At 44.7% G+C, this 14526-nt stretch overlaps 1 protein-coding gene and 1 pseudogene across 1 annotated transcript in view; both read left to right on the top strand.

Annotated features, from left to right (window-relative positions):
• FBXO41 (F-box protein 41) overlaps positions 1 to 14526 on the top strand; it is a 437558-nt gene that overhangs the window by 163980 nt on the left and 259052 nt on the right. The window lies entirely within an intron of this gene.
• On the top strand, positions 7153 to 7261 carry LOC138257458 (5S ribosomal RNA; annotated as a pseudogene).

Below are 14526 nucleotides of genomic sequence, written 5' to 3'. Positions count from 1 at the left end.
GCAGACCACTTCTCCTGTCCCTGCAGCATCATGCTCTTTGAACAGGTCGCAGTCTCTACTGTTTCCTCAAAGATGACGTCACAGTGTACATCCTTAAAAGTCATTGCGACAATGCTCTCAGTGCTGAAAATAAGGACAGAGATCCGATGTTCCATGCTGGTCTTGGCACTTTTGCTGGTTTTAGTACTCAATGGTTCACATATCCTAATCCTGGTTTACCTACTAACCAGGCAGTCCATGTGGCCTGATTCAAAAAGGTAAAGTTAGACTTTTGGTCTAAGTATAGACCAAAAGTCTAACCTTACTGCTTTTTGGTATTCACAAAGGTAAGCTACGAATAGTATCTTTACGTCCGCACTCGTGGTAGAGATTCGCCCCCAATATGGAGATTCCACCCCTGGTGCAGAGATTCGACTCCGGGTGCGGAGTACAATCTCGAGTGCAGACATAAAAATACTATTCGTAACTTACTTTTGTAAATACCGAAAGTCGTAAACTTATACTTTTGGTCTAAGTTTACCTTTGTGAATGGGCTCTATGTGTGTATCATCTTTAGTGCAAGGACTACTTTCACCTGTACATGTCCACAGGAGAAGGTTGATCACAGAATGTGCATGTGGTCTTAGCTAGGCTCTAATGAGATCTTTGGAGTCCATCTGTAGCGTTTTTTAGAGTCGAGCCTCGAAGTGCTTGCGCTTGCGTATGCATCTCGTATGCAAGACTCTGCTGTGTTCAGTAAAGGGCTTGGAGCCCGCCTGTCGCTCACCATTTGTTGGTTCGCATGGCACTCTTCTTTACAGCCTCGTAATTCGTCAAGGCATATCTAGCATCATTTCTGTTGCTCTGTGTGGAGCAGGAATCAAGCACTAATTGATTTCAACGTAATAAGTGCCCATCCGCTGCTCCCGATGTGATCGAGGTACTATTTTGTTCTAGCTTCCAGTGCCCCGCAAACAGCTGGCTTGTGACTGGAAAAAACGTGCCCAGCAGGGCAAACAAAATTGCAAAGTTCTATTTTTTAAAACTAACTTTATTTTATTTTGTTAAGTCATCTTTTCTCAGTTTCCACTCATGTTTTTTTTGTTCTTGCTTGTGGGCCCTGTTGTCAAAAGATGACAATTAACTTGTTCGAAATATGCGAGACCCATTGCATTGCAAATGCTTGTTCCTGTATGCTGGCTATTTATCTGCCTCACCGAGTAGCCCTCACTTAGGGAGATGTGAGTTTCTCTGTCATTTAGGGCCTGATTTAGAGTTTTGCAGACAGGCACTCTGCCTCAAACGCCATGGTATAATCGGTCTGCCAAACCCTCTGTCTTCCCACCTCATTTAGAGAAAGATGGCCCTTTTTTGTTTTGTTGACAGAGGATGCCATTGACCTCATTGATGCCGTAACAGCAGTTCCTTTCATTGTACAGAGATGGCCACTGGGCCGCGGTCATCTCTACATTTGATGGACAGTATCCTGCCAGGGTGGTAGAGGTAATATCCTCGGCCAACCTGACAGATGGTGTACTGTCCGTCAAACTATAAATCACTCCCTTGTGTTCTGTAGTTCGCCGTGATGTTGTTTCATGGGACAGCAGCGTTGGGCGAGGACCTCATGTCACTACAAGTTCTCTATTATGAAGTCAACGCTTTTTGGTATTTCTCATAATACCTTAGAAGTCGAAACGCAAGTACCATACAGACCATTGCTTGACATCAATTTGAAAGTGTCAACGGAGCCACAGTTCACTACAGGCAACCTTTGCGTTACTTGGTGAGATGGGTGCGTGTGTCTCAATGCACGAAATGATGTATAGTACCAGAATATCTTGGCCCAAATTACATATCTTTTACAAAATATTGTTCCACTGGAGTTAATGATAGAAAATCTACTCACAATGGAGCTTTACTTTTGCAAATTATATTTTTGTTATCGACATTCTAACACAATTTATGACAGAGATCCGTTCTACGGTCCTGGCTCAGTTCACCCGTTGAAGGTGGAGTAAGAGGCCTAAGAAAACATGTAGGCTTAGAAACAAAGGGCCTGATTTAGAGTTTGGCAGATGGGTTACTCCATCACTACCATGTCGGATATCTGTCCGTCATATTACGATGTCCGTAGGACATAATGGAATCGTGATAACGGTGGACGGGGATATCCTTCACGTTTGTAATGGAGTAAACCCAAATTCTAAATCAGGCCCTAATTCACCACTCTTGGGCAACCATTTAATCGAAAAGTACTTTTCATCAGAGGAAGAGCTCATCCCAGCTTGCTGGTAAGAAATAGATGTGCCCCAGCCAAGGCTTGCCTCAATGCGCTTTCACAACAAAGACACTTTTTGAAACTCCAGTAACTCTCCGGCTGCGACCTAAGCACGCCCTCGTCATTAGGAGGGCTTTTGGTATTGTAACCTGTTTCTTCTCCTGTTGGTTAACGGTCAGTTATTAATTTATATATTTCTTAATTTTATTAGCAGGGTATCCAATAGCATAATAACATGTTATTCACTATTAATGTAATAAAAATAGAGTACAATTAGCTGGAATATGACCCTCCCTAGGTAAGTAAAAAATGTTTTTACCTGCATTTTGTGTGCGTGCATGCATGCAGGTGAGAGTGTGTTTATGTGGGAGAGTGTGTATGTGTGATTGTGTGTGTATGTGTAAGGATGTGTGTGAGCCAATGTAAAGGTCAAATGGCGTGTGATGTCATTTCCTTTTGGTGAACTGACGTTCATGCTAGAATCTTTATGCGGATGTTGAATTGTGAGGTGACAATATTACCTTCTATGGGGGTAACTCCAGTGTGGCCAGACTCCTTCAGAGAGTTTGTCTCCCACCTTCTTCCTCAGCATATCCCCGCTAATCAGGGTCTAAGACCCAGCCTTGTGGCCATTATTCCGAAATTATCACCTCCTTCCTGTTGCCTGTAGCTGGTCCTTCAATACATCTACATCAAACAAAACATCTGGGGGCATATTTACAAGAACGTGGCGCATAGGTCCCAATGCACCACTTTTCTTGCGTCACCCATGCCCCACCTAGCAACACTCTGGTTGCACAGTATTTTCAATACGGTACACCATGTTGGTCATTAGGGTAATGGCGTCAAAATATTTGACGCTATTGTGGCACGTTGCCGCACTAGAGTCAAAAAATGTGATTCTAGTGGTTCAAAGCACTGGGAGGCCCATTGATTAAAATGGGTGCATCATTTTAGCTCCTGCTCTGAGCAGACATTAAAAATGATGGAAAAAATGGCGCAGTGAAATGTTGTAAACTTCACTGCACCATTTTTCAGGCCTCCCTGCCTCGGAACGCCTCACCTTGCATACATTATGCCTTGCGCAGGCATAATGTGGCGCAAGGTTTGCAAAGTGGCGCAATTGAGCCACTTTATGAATACGATGTGGGAGAAAGGCCTCCTTAACGCTGCCTTAGTGTAAACAAATGACGCTAGGGCAGCACAAGGTGGCGCTAGGGGCTTGTAAATATGCCCCCCAATGCACAGAGATTCACCATCGTTTTCTTTTTATCATTTTTATCTAGTTAACTGTCCTGTGTGTACACCTTTTTGTGTGGTAGGTTATTTTAGTTTTAGATGTCTGCTGTTTTTTTGTTGACATGGATTGATGCAATTTCTCATGAAATGGATTTTATGCAAATTGTCTCATAAACACCCCTTGTGCAAGTATGGTGTTGACAACTCTGTAATTATCTGTGTCATTGGTTTAAGAGTCACATTTGAATGCCCTTCCAAACCAGTCTCAAGGAGACACATTTGAGTCCGACTGTAAGTGCAGAGAGGCAGATTGTGAAGGCAGCAGATGGATGTCTCGTCCAACGGTTCTGCTTCTAAAAGTCTTGTGAGTCTGGCTATGTGATCTGCATTGTAATTAATCTGCTGGTGATAGAAACAGGAATCCTAGATTCAATGCTGTAAGTGCAATGGTGAGATATTGCAAGCCTTGTACAAGAACCTGTATGATATATACTAGAGGAACATAATGCAAGGTCATAAATAACATCTATGGTGCCGCCATCTTGGTTGCAGATCCAGGAAACCTTGCATTCTATATCTCACCAAAAAAGATTCACATTCGTTGAGCCACTGGGTGCTATACTCCTGGCTGGCTGTTCACACAACTGCTCCTGCCTCAGCGAGGCAGGCAGCTATAACAGTGCACAACCACAGTTGTCAGGAAAGCCAGGTACTTTTACCTTCATGCACAGAACACATAACCACTCCTGCTATAACTTCAGGTGCTGAACTAACGGTTCAGACTCACACGCTGAAGTAGCAATCCTCCTCTTCTCTAGGGGTGGGCGGAACTCAAGAAGTTAGAAAAAAACTTTGCAAGATTCCATGGAGTTCTGCCAACGGGTGGAAAATATACGTCGCGCTGCAATTTAGCTCCAGTAGAGAGAGCAGCACTGAAAAATCTGCAAGAACGGCACCATGCCAGAGCGCGCAGCCGTTCGAGTTGATTTTGATGGCGCTGTAATAGAGAATCTACTTGAGCAGCAGCAAATCTACTCGAGAAGCAGCCCTCTGGCCGTGACTGCCCGCACTAGAAAATTGCACTAGGGGATGCCAAATCTCCCTCGCAGTTGCATTTCTGGAGCCTTGTGGAAAAAAAAGTCCGCCACACAGCGGTTGGCCGAATTTGGCTGGAACTCTGCATTACAAGAATGGCGTGGAGTGGCCAAATTCTGCCAAGTAGGCAGGGCTACTGGAACTATGAGATTCTGCGGCACTGCATTTTCTGCATGAATAATAATTTGCCATGTAATCCATTATTTGGTTCATAATTCCCAGATTTTAACAAAAGGTATTTGTTTCTAGCTCAAACAGATCAACATTTCCTTAAACAATCTCACAGATCTTGGCGTGCAGTGGAAAGCCCTTCGCAGAGGTTGACTGACCACCCTTCTGTTGCAAGTTGTTGTATTTAGATATTAAACTGGTACTAACGAGGTGAAACCTATGCCCTGAAAGTTCTTATGTGTAAAAATGACAAAGTAATGAACTAATACTGCCACAATTTACCACACTATGGCACACAATTTGCCTTTTCTTTCTGCATAGTTTAGTCAACCTTGCTACATAATTTGGCCCTCCCCTACCGCATAATTCCAGTAGTCCTGGGTATAGGAGGAGCCTTCTGCCTCCCTGATGATATCTCCCAAAAGTATCCCACACCTCTCCTGGAGAGGTAAAGGCAACAGACAGAAGTGGTGCAGACAAGGAAAATGTCCTCCTCTCCCCAGGGTCAGTAGTGAGAAAAACAGTGCCACTTCATGTGCCGTAGGCTCCTAAACTCTCTGGGCCCTGGTGCCACTGCACTTGCTGCACTTTTGATAGCTACGTTCATGCAAGTATAATCATTTGTGGTGACTCACTGTGCATTGCCTAGTTACCCCCTACTCAAAGAATCTGTGGTCCAGGAAACTTCTATTGCTCAGCACCCAGAATCAGTAAGGTGTGGTTAATAATCAATATGTGCTTTCTTCACTGTTCTTATGTGGTAATATTTCTAGAAAGGTGACTAACTAGTTCTTGTCTAGAGGAAGCGCTTGCTTTGCAAAACTCATAGTAAAATACTCAGTGCCGGCGGGCGACTGATTCAGGGAGGATCTTTTGTCCCTGAACAGAGTCTGTTAACAGGAGGTAGGAATGGACAGTTTACTTTTGGCTACAGTGCTTAATTTGTACCGGTGTTTGCTGGTGCTCACCACTAGCATTTATTCCTACACTCCCGGCAGGTTTTTGAGTGTCCAGTGCATGGCGGCGCTGTCTATCTAATTTTGAGCTGAGCAACTCAGCAGGGTGTTTTAATTCTACACCTTGCACTAGGAGAGGATGTGGCGTAACGGCCAGAGCTGCCAACTTTAAAGCTGGGGAGCCCGATTCAAGTCTCAGCGTCGGCTCAACCTCCTGTAGTTCTGGGCAAATCACTTAATCTCCCTGTGCCTACCAAAAATAAATGTGTCCTTGTGTAATGTAACTGGTGCTCGTGTAAAGAGCTCCAATACCTTTGGCTCGGGTCCGTGCTATATAAATGTTAAAAAAAAGCTACTTAAAGTTTGAGGTGACCTGGAATAGCCCAAAATGTCCCATGTGAGTGTGATGGTTAGGATGTAATACTGGCATGCAGTGGCAGGAGCTGTGGGTGGTGCCAGCTATAGCAGACTCCGGAGAAATACTGTGCCCCTGGCACTTTTATTTTTAAACACATTAAGCACTGATTGCCCGTAACTAAAGAACAATACACAAGTGCACTCAAGGTTTGAAAAACACACTTAAAACTACTCATGCTAAATGTTATACGACTTGGATCATTAGTGCACCGATTAGAATAGGGGTCTCTGACCTTTTCTGTAATAAGAGCTACTTATGGTCAGTGAAAATCACCCCGGGCTACTAATGCTGGTGATGTCATAGTGACCACCCCATCCATGATTGTCAGCAGTGACTACATCACTGCATCCGGCAGTGTTGTCAGCAGTGAAGTAAAACAAGCATTTGCAATGCAACAGGTTTTGCATTTCTCCGAGTTAGAGCTATTAGCTGTTGTAAACTCCCAACCGGACTTTTCTTGCCACATTAAACCTATCGGCAAAAGTGCAATTATCTACGTAACAGGCAAAAGTGCAATTAACTATGTAACAGGGTCGATTTCATGCAAAGTGCTCAACTTCTGCCAAGCGAGATAGCGCTGCAAAAAAAGATAAAAAGTAGTCCACAAACCGGACAGAAAACAGTGCGCCTCACATGTTTTCAGTACTTGGTCGCTGCGCTCGAGGAGGGCTAACCACCGGAAAAGGCATGACGTATGCATGCCTTCCACTAATGAAAGTAAGCAGATTTTGGAAAGTCAAGCCCACGAACCAATGAAAGACACTGACGTGACATGGGTGGGGCTCCGAGCCCTTTGCTAACTACTAATGCGTCTCGCAAGAGAAACGCATGCGCAAGCGCATGCGACGCAGGCTCGACCCTAAAAATTTTGTTCCATGTGGGTTGGGGCATTGGGCCTCTGGCAGTGACCGCATGTCCGACTTCCCAAGGGGAGCCTGTGCAGGTGCGATTAAGAGCAGACGGCTCCGGGTGGTGGGCTTGGTGAGCAGAAGAGAGCTGAATCTGCAGCTTTTCCTGCCTACGGTCATACCACCCTGAATGCTCCCAATCTCGGAAACTAAGCAGCGTTGGGCCTGGTTAGTACTTGGATGGGAGACCGCCTGGGAATACCAGGTGCTGTAGGCATTTTGCCTCTCGCAGACACTATGTGCTGCACGTCTTAGCTCAATTACGCAGCTTCCTCGCTAATTTCATTTTCCACTTTTTATTTCCTGCACTCTTTTTTTTCCTGTCTTAAAAAAACAAATAAAAAAGAACAGCAATAACACTAGAATACACACTTTCTAAAGGAAAACTTACAATTATTCTGCACTTTACACTCGGCCCAAGCTGAAGAAAACATTTGCTCCACGACGGGCAATGGGATCCCTAGCTAAGGCTTTGCTTTCCTGCGGTAAGCATATGCGTGAGGTCTTAAGACCAGATCTCACTTCTTGTGATGTCATTTCCTGTCAGGTCATGGGTTGTGATGCCACTACCTGTGATTCCAGGTGCGATTTCACACGCCATAGTGTCATGTGCCGTGATGTCACTTGCATAGTGTCTAACTTAGTCAGTCTCCCCACTTATTTTCTTTAAGACTTGTGCCATGAATAAGCATTAGCGCCCAAGAAATAGTGCTTGAGCCCACTATTGGCAACCAAATGGAAAAAATCAGCACAGCGTGTCGGAAATGTGATAAAAGGACGATGATGTATTCGGTGTGGAAGAATGAAATGAGTTGCAGACACTAGTGTAATAGAGTCCAAAAGCAGAGCATTCCAGAAACAGGGAATAAAAAGCAGAAAGGTGCGTACAATTTGAGTTGTTGTAAAAGCATTCCAAAGCATTTTCCGGCATTTCATGGCGCTGTAACAGGTGTCATTAACTCAACGATCCATTTATCGACCACAGAAAGAATGGGTGAGCAGGGTGTGTGCAGAATAAAACCTGTTCAACATAGGAAAACATCCCAGCAGACAACACATTACTCACTGTTGCGTCCTAAGCATTAAACTACAGACCTCTGTCTCTTTCAGTTTCACTTACATTGTAAGAAGGGGCATTATTTTGCATGTTGTTTGAGAAAGAATTCCATGATGAAAGATCTGATTTTTCCAACAACTCCTAAATACTTTCTGTGGCACCCTGGTTTCACAAAAGTAAAGAAAAGACTGGCCACCCTCTGCCTGCAAGGCATGGCGAATATGTTGCAGATGGCACTTACAGAGTGACAGGACCTCTCCATTAAGTGAAAAAAGTGAAAAAAGAGGTAAGTGATTGGCTTGCCTTCCCGTTTATTTCTGGATTTGTTAAGTTAGTGTAGAAGAGATATTTCTCCCGGCCAGAGTGAATGGAGGTGTTGCCACTCAGTGGGATAACGAAGAGAGAACTCCTGCATAGCAGCAACTAATCGTCCTTGGGAGGGGAGAATGAACGCTGCTGTTCAGAAGCAGCGTCTCCCCTGGTGACTCCTCCTTGTCATGCCCTAAGGAGGGGTCCAAGGAGACGCAGCACATGCTGTGTCAGGTCAGGGTTGTCCATTGTAATTGAGTGTGTGAGAGGGGCCGTCTGATAGTCGTGCTAGTTTGGGGAGGGGCTGCTGCAGCCTGTGAAGATGACAGAATCGGACGTAACCCAGAGCATTTAACAAGCATTTTCAATACAACGGGTCACGCATTTGCTCGAGTTAGAGCTAATACCGTTGTAAACTCCTAACTGGACTTTTCTTGCCACACAAATGAAAAGAAAAAAAACGCAGCGCAATCGCGCTGCGTTTTTGTTTTCATTTGTGTGGCAAGAAAAGTCCGGTTAGGAGTTTACAAAGCTGGGGGTGAGGTGGGGGAATACAGTGCTCTGGTGTTTCCTTGAGTTAGAGCTCCTAGCGTTGTAAATTACTGAGTGGACTTTTCTTGCCACACAGACTGAACATAAAGAGAGCGAGGGCGAGCTGGCCCTGGAAAAGCCCCCCTCTGCTGTTGGTTTATGTTTAAAGAGGTAGGTGGTGGGGAGGAGGGACTGAACAAGCACCCACACTGTTGAGGTGAAACAGGCAAATGCCAAAAAAAAGTCCCTTACAGAAGAGATAAACAGGACATAGTGCAATTACACAGTACTTTGTGCTGCTTCCAAAGTGAAAAAAGGCAGGACAAAGAGGCAGGACTGACCACTAGCAAGCAAGGATTTTTGAAGGGCACTGCAACTAACAAATCAAAATGCTGGAACTCACTCTATTGTATACTTTAGTATACAGCAGGCCGAACGCTAACGCTCGACCTAAAAAGAATAATCAGTTTGAAATGCGTCTACATGGGTAACACATAACAGCCATAGATGTAATCAAGTAGCAACCCAAAGTAATAATATGAGTACTATGTCTCTCCAAAACCACTATTTGTCACTCAAATAATAGCTTTAAATACATTTTGAACATTCAACTATTTTTCTCCAAACATCACCTTATGAGTTCTGAAATACACACATTTTTGTCTCAAATATGCGCTTTTTAATTTTGCTATAAATATTAACTCAACCTAGCAAATGCCTCTATATTAGTAGACTTGACTGACCACAGGAGAGCTACTTACAGGTAGCCGGAGAGGTACTGGTAGCTCACGAGCTACTCATTGGAGACACCTGGATTACAATAGCGCCTTGAGACCCTACGGGGGATTAGCTGCGCTTTAGAAATCACTGATTGATTGATTGAACAAAGGGAGGTCATCAGCATTTTAAAGATCTGACAGCTCCCCACTGTTGCAGCGTCACTGTCCCTTCTTAGAGTACAGTCTGCTCAGAAAATGCTGCAAATTTTTGACAGTAAAATAAACAAGCATTTGCAATGCAATAGGTCTCGCATATTTCGAACAAGTTAATAGTCATCTTTTGATAACAGCACCCATAAGCAAAAACAAAAACAAAACATGAGTGGAAACTGAGAAAAAACGACTTAGCAAAAGAAAAAAAGTTACCTTTGAAAAATAAAACTTTGCAATTCTGTTTGTCCTGCTGGGCACATTTTTGCCAGTCATAAGCCTTCTGTTTGTGTGGCACAAGAAGTTAGAACAAAATAGAACCTCGATCATGTCGGGAGCAGCGGACGGGCACTAATTAAGTTGAAATCAATTAGTGCTTGACACCTGCTCCACAAAGAAATGGAAATGGTGCCAGACATGCTTTGACGAATTACGAGGCTATAAAGAAGAGTGCCACACAAACCAACAAATGGTGAGAGACAGGCGGGCTCCAAGCCCTTTACTGAACACAACAGCGTCTCAAAGCGAGACGCATGTGCAAGCGCATACACTCGCAGGCTCGACCATCGTTTCATTGCCTTCAGTCTCCTCAAATTAAGGGTGCATACCACTCCTCTTAAAGTACCGGCCATTCTGGAACTTAATCCCATCACACCTGAACTGACTTTGAAAATTACCAACTGTATTAAACTCAGATCACCCACGGATCCCTGTGCAAGGATGGCATTGATTAATATCTCCCCACTGCTACCTGTGGTGACTGGATCGGTGCTAGTCGCAGTGATAGGGGGATCTTGAATAAAACTGGCTCATCCACCTTGGACCTCCCTGATGTCCTCCCTACTTTTGACACTGTCTCTCACACCATACTGCTATAGGGGCTCGCTCTTTAGGGGTGGGATGCAAAAACAACAAGGTGATGGATAGAATGCGTGAATTAATCTCAACCACTGGCAATCACTTGGGATGCATCCGAATTCATTGTTTTGTTTGCCCACCATGGCAGCCCAGTTTGGACCCAGCCAGATGCAAATCAGTCCTGACCCTGCTCCTCATAGGAACAGTCCAGCTCGAACTGCCAGGCCAGCTCCTCCCTGGACCAAAAAACAAGCATCTTGGGACCGGTTTTGGGGTATCACTGGGGAGCAGGATCAAGACTGATTTGCACATGGCAGGGTCCAAATTGGAATGGCGTAGGGAGCACAAAACGATGGATTTAGGCCCAGATCTCTGACTGGGGTTGAATTTTTGACATTGCTGAACATTCTGTCCATCATCTTTTTGCTTGAGGGGTGAGAGGCATTAATTTACATGGCTGGGGCAATTTTTGGAAGCAGGATGTTTCTTTACGCTGTCACAGTTATGGTTTTCATCCTGTTTCATCGTGTTACTTGTAGTGTCCCACGTGGATGGTCAATTTGTCGCACACATTATGGCATTTATCAGGCCCTTTGGTGTTGTGTTTTGTGATATGCTAATAATACTGAACACATTAAGGGTGTGTGGTGTGCAGGTATCTGCCTAAGAATGCTATGATTGATGCTTGGTCGCCAATGAAAGCTGGCTGTATTCCAACTCCACAGGCTCCACAGCAACAAAAAGTCAAACAGTGGTCTTTGGTGAGGCTACCTCTGCAGGTCCATGCCTTTGCATCCTGGCCCAGGCCCAGATGTTGGTTTTATCCATCTCCAAATTGACTTAGGGTGTTTGTTAGGTGTTAAAATTGTGGTGCGAAACATACTCATCCTGCTAGTAGACTGCACCATGCCCTGGACTGTAATCCCCTGGACTATGAGCATTTGTTTTTCTGGAGTTACCTCAGTTTCTTCTGACTTAGCTGCCACTCAGAAGGAGAAAGAAAAATAAAGAGAGTGAGAAGGAAGGTGGCTTGTTTATCTTCCCCAATTATCAGCAACAAACATAGGAAACAAGCATGTTACCAATTTATTTTATTTGATCAGAGAAGTTCCATACTCTCTACTTATGGAAAAGCATTGGATATTAATACAAATGCCTTTAGGTTTTTTATGAAGACCCCACAACTACCAACCTAGTTGGTGGCATGCTTCATCATTGGGGTCCCACCCGGACACCTAGCGTGTCAGCAGTGTGCTTCAATGCCTGATTACAGCCGAGAAGGGATTTTGTTGGTCGTGTTGCAATGAGAAAAGAAGTGAAGATAAAATTATCTTACGGGTACCCACCAGATGGTATAATTTAATGGTGGTACTCCTCGACAAGTGTTAAAAACAGTGCTGGGTGTATATTGAGGGAATTACGCACTCCTACATCCTTACGTCAGGTTGGCATGTTTCAGCCAGGTTGTCTAAGCTGCCAATGGTCAGTATGGCTTTCGTCAGAACCTAAAAAATCGTGTGCACATTAAGGCATGCGATAACACACAGTGCTCAACTAACACAGTGCCTGACTTACGATCTTATCTCCATTTGAGATTAAGATGATCTCTATTTTACTCCATTCGAGTCTCTGCATAGAGTGTAGAAGTAAAAGAGAGATGGACATCACCATAAACTGTAGTAAATTTCATCATCATCTGAGCATCATCAGAGCAACAATTGCCTACAGCAGGTTGTCAATCATGTCTAAGTTCCAAGCAAAGAACATGCTCTAAAGTTTGAGTAGAGTCCCAGCAAAGATCATACAGTCTACTCTCAAGGGCACCCCACATCAAGCTGCTGTAACAGATTGTACAGGCAAGATATTTACATGAAACAGCAGTGGCGGTTCATGGGGCGCAAAGGGGAAGGACGGTGTGTGAAGGGAGGGAATAAAAATTAAATTAAGAAAAAAAAAACACTTAACTTCTCGCCGTCGCGCCGCTCCGCTCCTCCATCTTCTTGCTGCAGGCACAGGCTCCCAGCCTGCCCTGAGCCAATCCTGATGCTGCTCAGAGCTGCGTCAGGATTGGCTGGGAGCGCCCAGCCGGGCGCTCCCAGGCAGACTGGAAGCCTGTCCTGGGTCTCTCCAGCCCGGCAGCTGTGGGGTTGTATGATCTAATAGCCTGCTGTAGCTGGGCTATGCTGGCCACTAAAGGCCCACTCCCTTGTTAAAGGCGCTCGCCTTTGGCTCGGGCCTTTAATGCTGTAACGGGCCTTTAATGGTCGGTATTGCCTGCTACAGTGGGCCATAACGCTATAGTAGATGATCTGCAATTTTCAAGCCTCTGAGCTTTCGCCACAGGGTAGGTCTGTCTACACGGTGAAAAGCCATGGAGAAATCAAAATATGCCCCATAGACAGGCATACTCCACAACCCCACATGTATTTACAAAAACACCTGCAGGGCTGCAATACTACCCAAGGTGGAGCTGTTTGGTTTCAAACCAGCCTGCTCCATTGGTATAATGGTGGTGACATCCTCCGGGGCTTGAAGATAATCCAAGAGGTTCTTAGTGAAAACTTTCCTGATGGAATCAAGCAGCATTATTTGCCCGTAACTATCGGGGAGGGCTGTTGAGCCTTTCTTATGCAGTACTAAACTATTACTGCTTTTACTGGTCACTTCCATGCACATTCTCCGCATGTCTTCTAAAGTTTCGTTGTCACCTGCCATTCTCCAGATAATGAGGAAGAGCGTTCCCCCAACTCACCCGAAGGCCTGGGACAAGCCTTTCCTTTGGAAGCTCATCTTTGCTTGTTATACTTATATTCTCTTGCAGTTGTATTTTTGCTCTTCAGTGCCGGGTATCCTCCATCATCAACATCCTCGACGCCACAGTGAACCTCAGTAGGTTTGTGCATCTACGAGGCCTGGTCCGGGACCATCTAGTCCTTGTTTCCAATCAGTTAATACTGCTACTTTTGAGTGAAGGCCGTAGCACAGTCATGCCCCCTGCAACAAGGGATGATGACTGTCGAAAGTCAGCCTTTTCTGCGTGGTCGCCCGTGGTTGCCCAATATTTGTGACCTCTTGCTGGACCCTATCTTTTTCCTGGCTTTAGAACTCTGTGTACTTTACCCATGCTAGCCAGTAGTAAAGTGCCTGTGTGTCAGTATGATGAAACTGGTATACTCCTAACTGTTATATTTAACTTATATATCTGTCCCTTGCATATGTTACAAAATGTAACTAGGGCCTGTAAGTTAAATGTCACTAGTGAACTACAGCACTTACTGTGGCACCCACTACAGTGACAGTGTAAAACATGACTTCCGGCCTGCTTTTGTAGCCTGGCAATGGCATTTCAAACACTGACAGGTCAAAATCTCCCTTTAAAATGTTAACATCACCCCTTTGTAGGCCTCGTAGCCCACAAGTGAATCCTGTCTGCTCTGCCATAGCTGCCAGGGGGCTGAGTTCAGTTTCATTTACTGATTTTGACGGTTCACCCTGACAAGGGTTGTGATTATTCCTTGAGGTGGGTACTCACCCACTGCAAATAATAATACAATTTCTTACAGCAGTTTACAGCTATGCCTGATTTGTTAAATATCATCCTCCTTGGTTGGTGGTACCGCAAAGCACTAAACACTTTCTTTGCACAAATGTGTGTATTTTTAAGGGCCATCACTTTTGACCTCACTACGGTAAGCCAACTGGACACTCTACCATTCATTAGAACATTGGAATGTTGCGAGCCCCATTGAAGACCATGGAGTGCTCCGGGCTTCTGGTGGCTGATAGAAGCCCGGAGCA

Source organism: Pleurodeles waltl, chromosome 1_2, assembly GCF_031143425.1.
Source record: "Pleurodeles waltl isolate 20211129_DDA chromosome 1_2, aPleWal1.hap1.20221129, whole genome shotgun sequence".
NCBI lineage: Eukaryota > Metazoa > Chordata > Amphibia > Caudata > Salamandridae > Pleurodeles > Pleurodeles waltl.
This window is presented reverse-complemented; position numbering and strand designations above follow the sequence as displayed.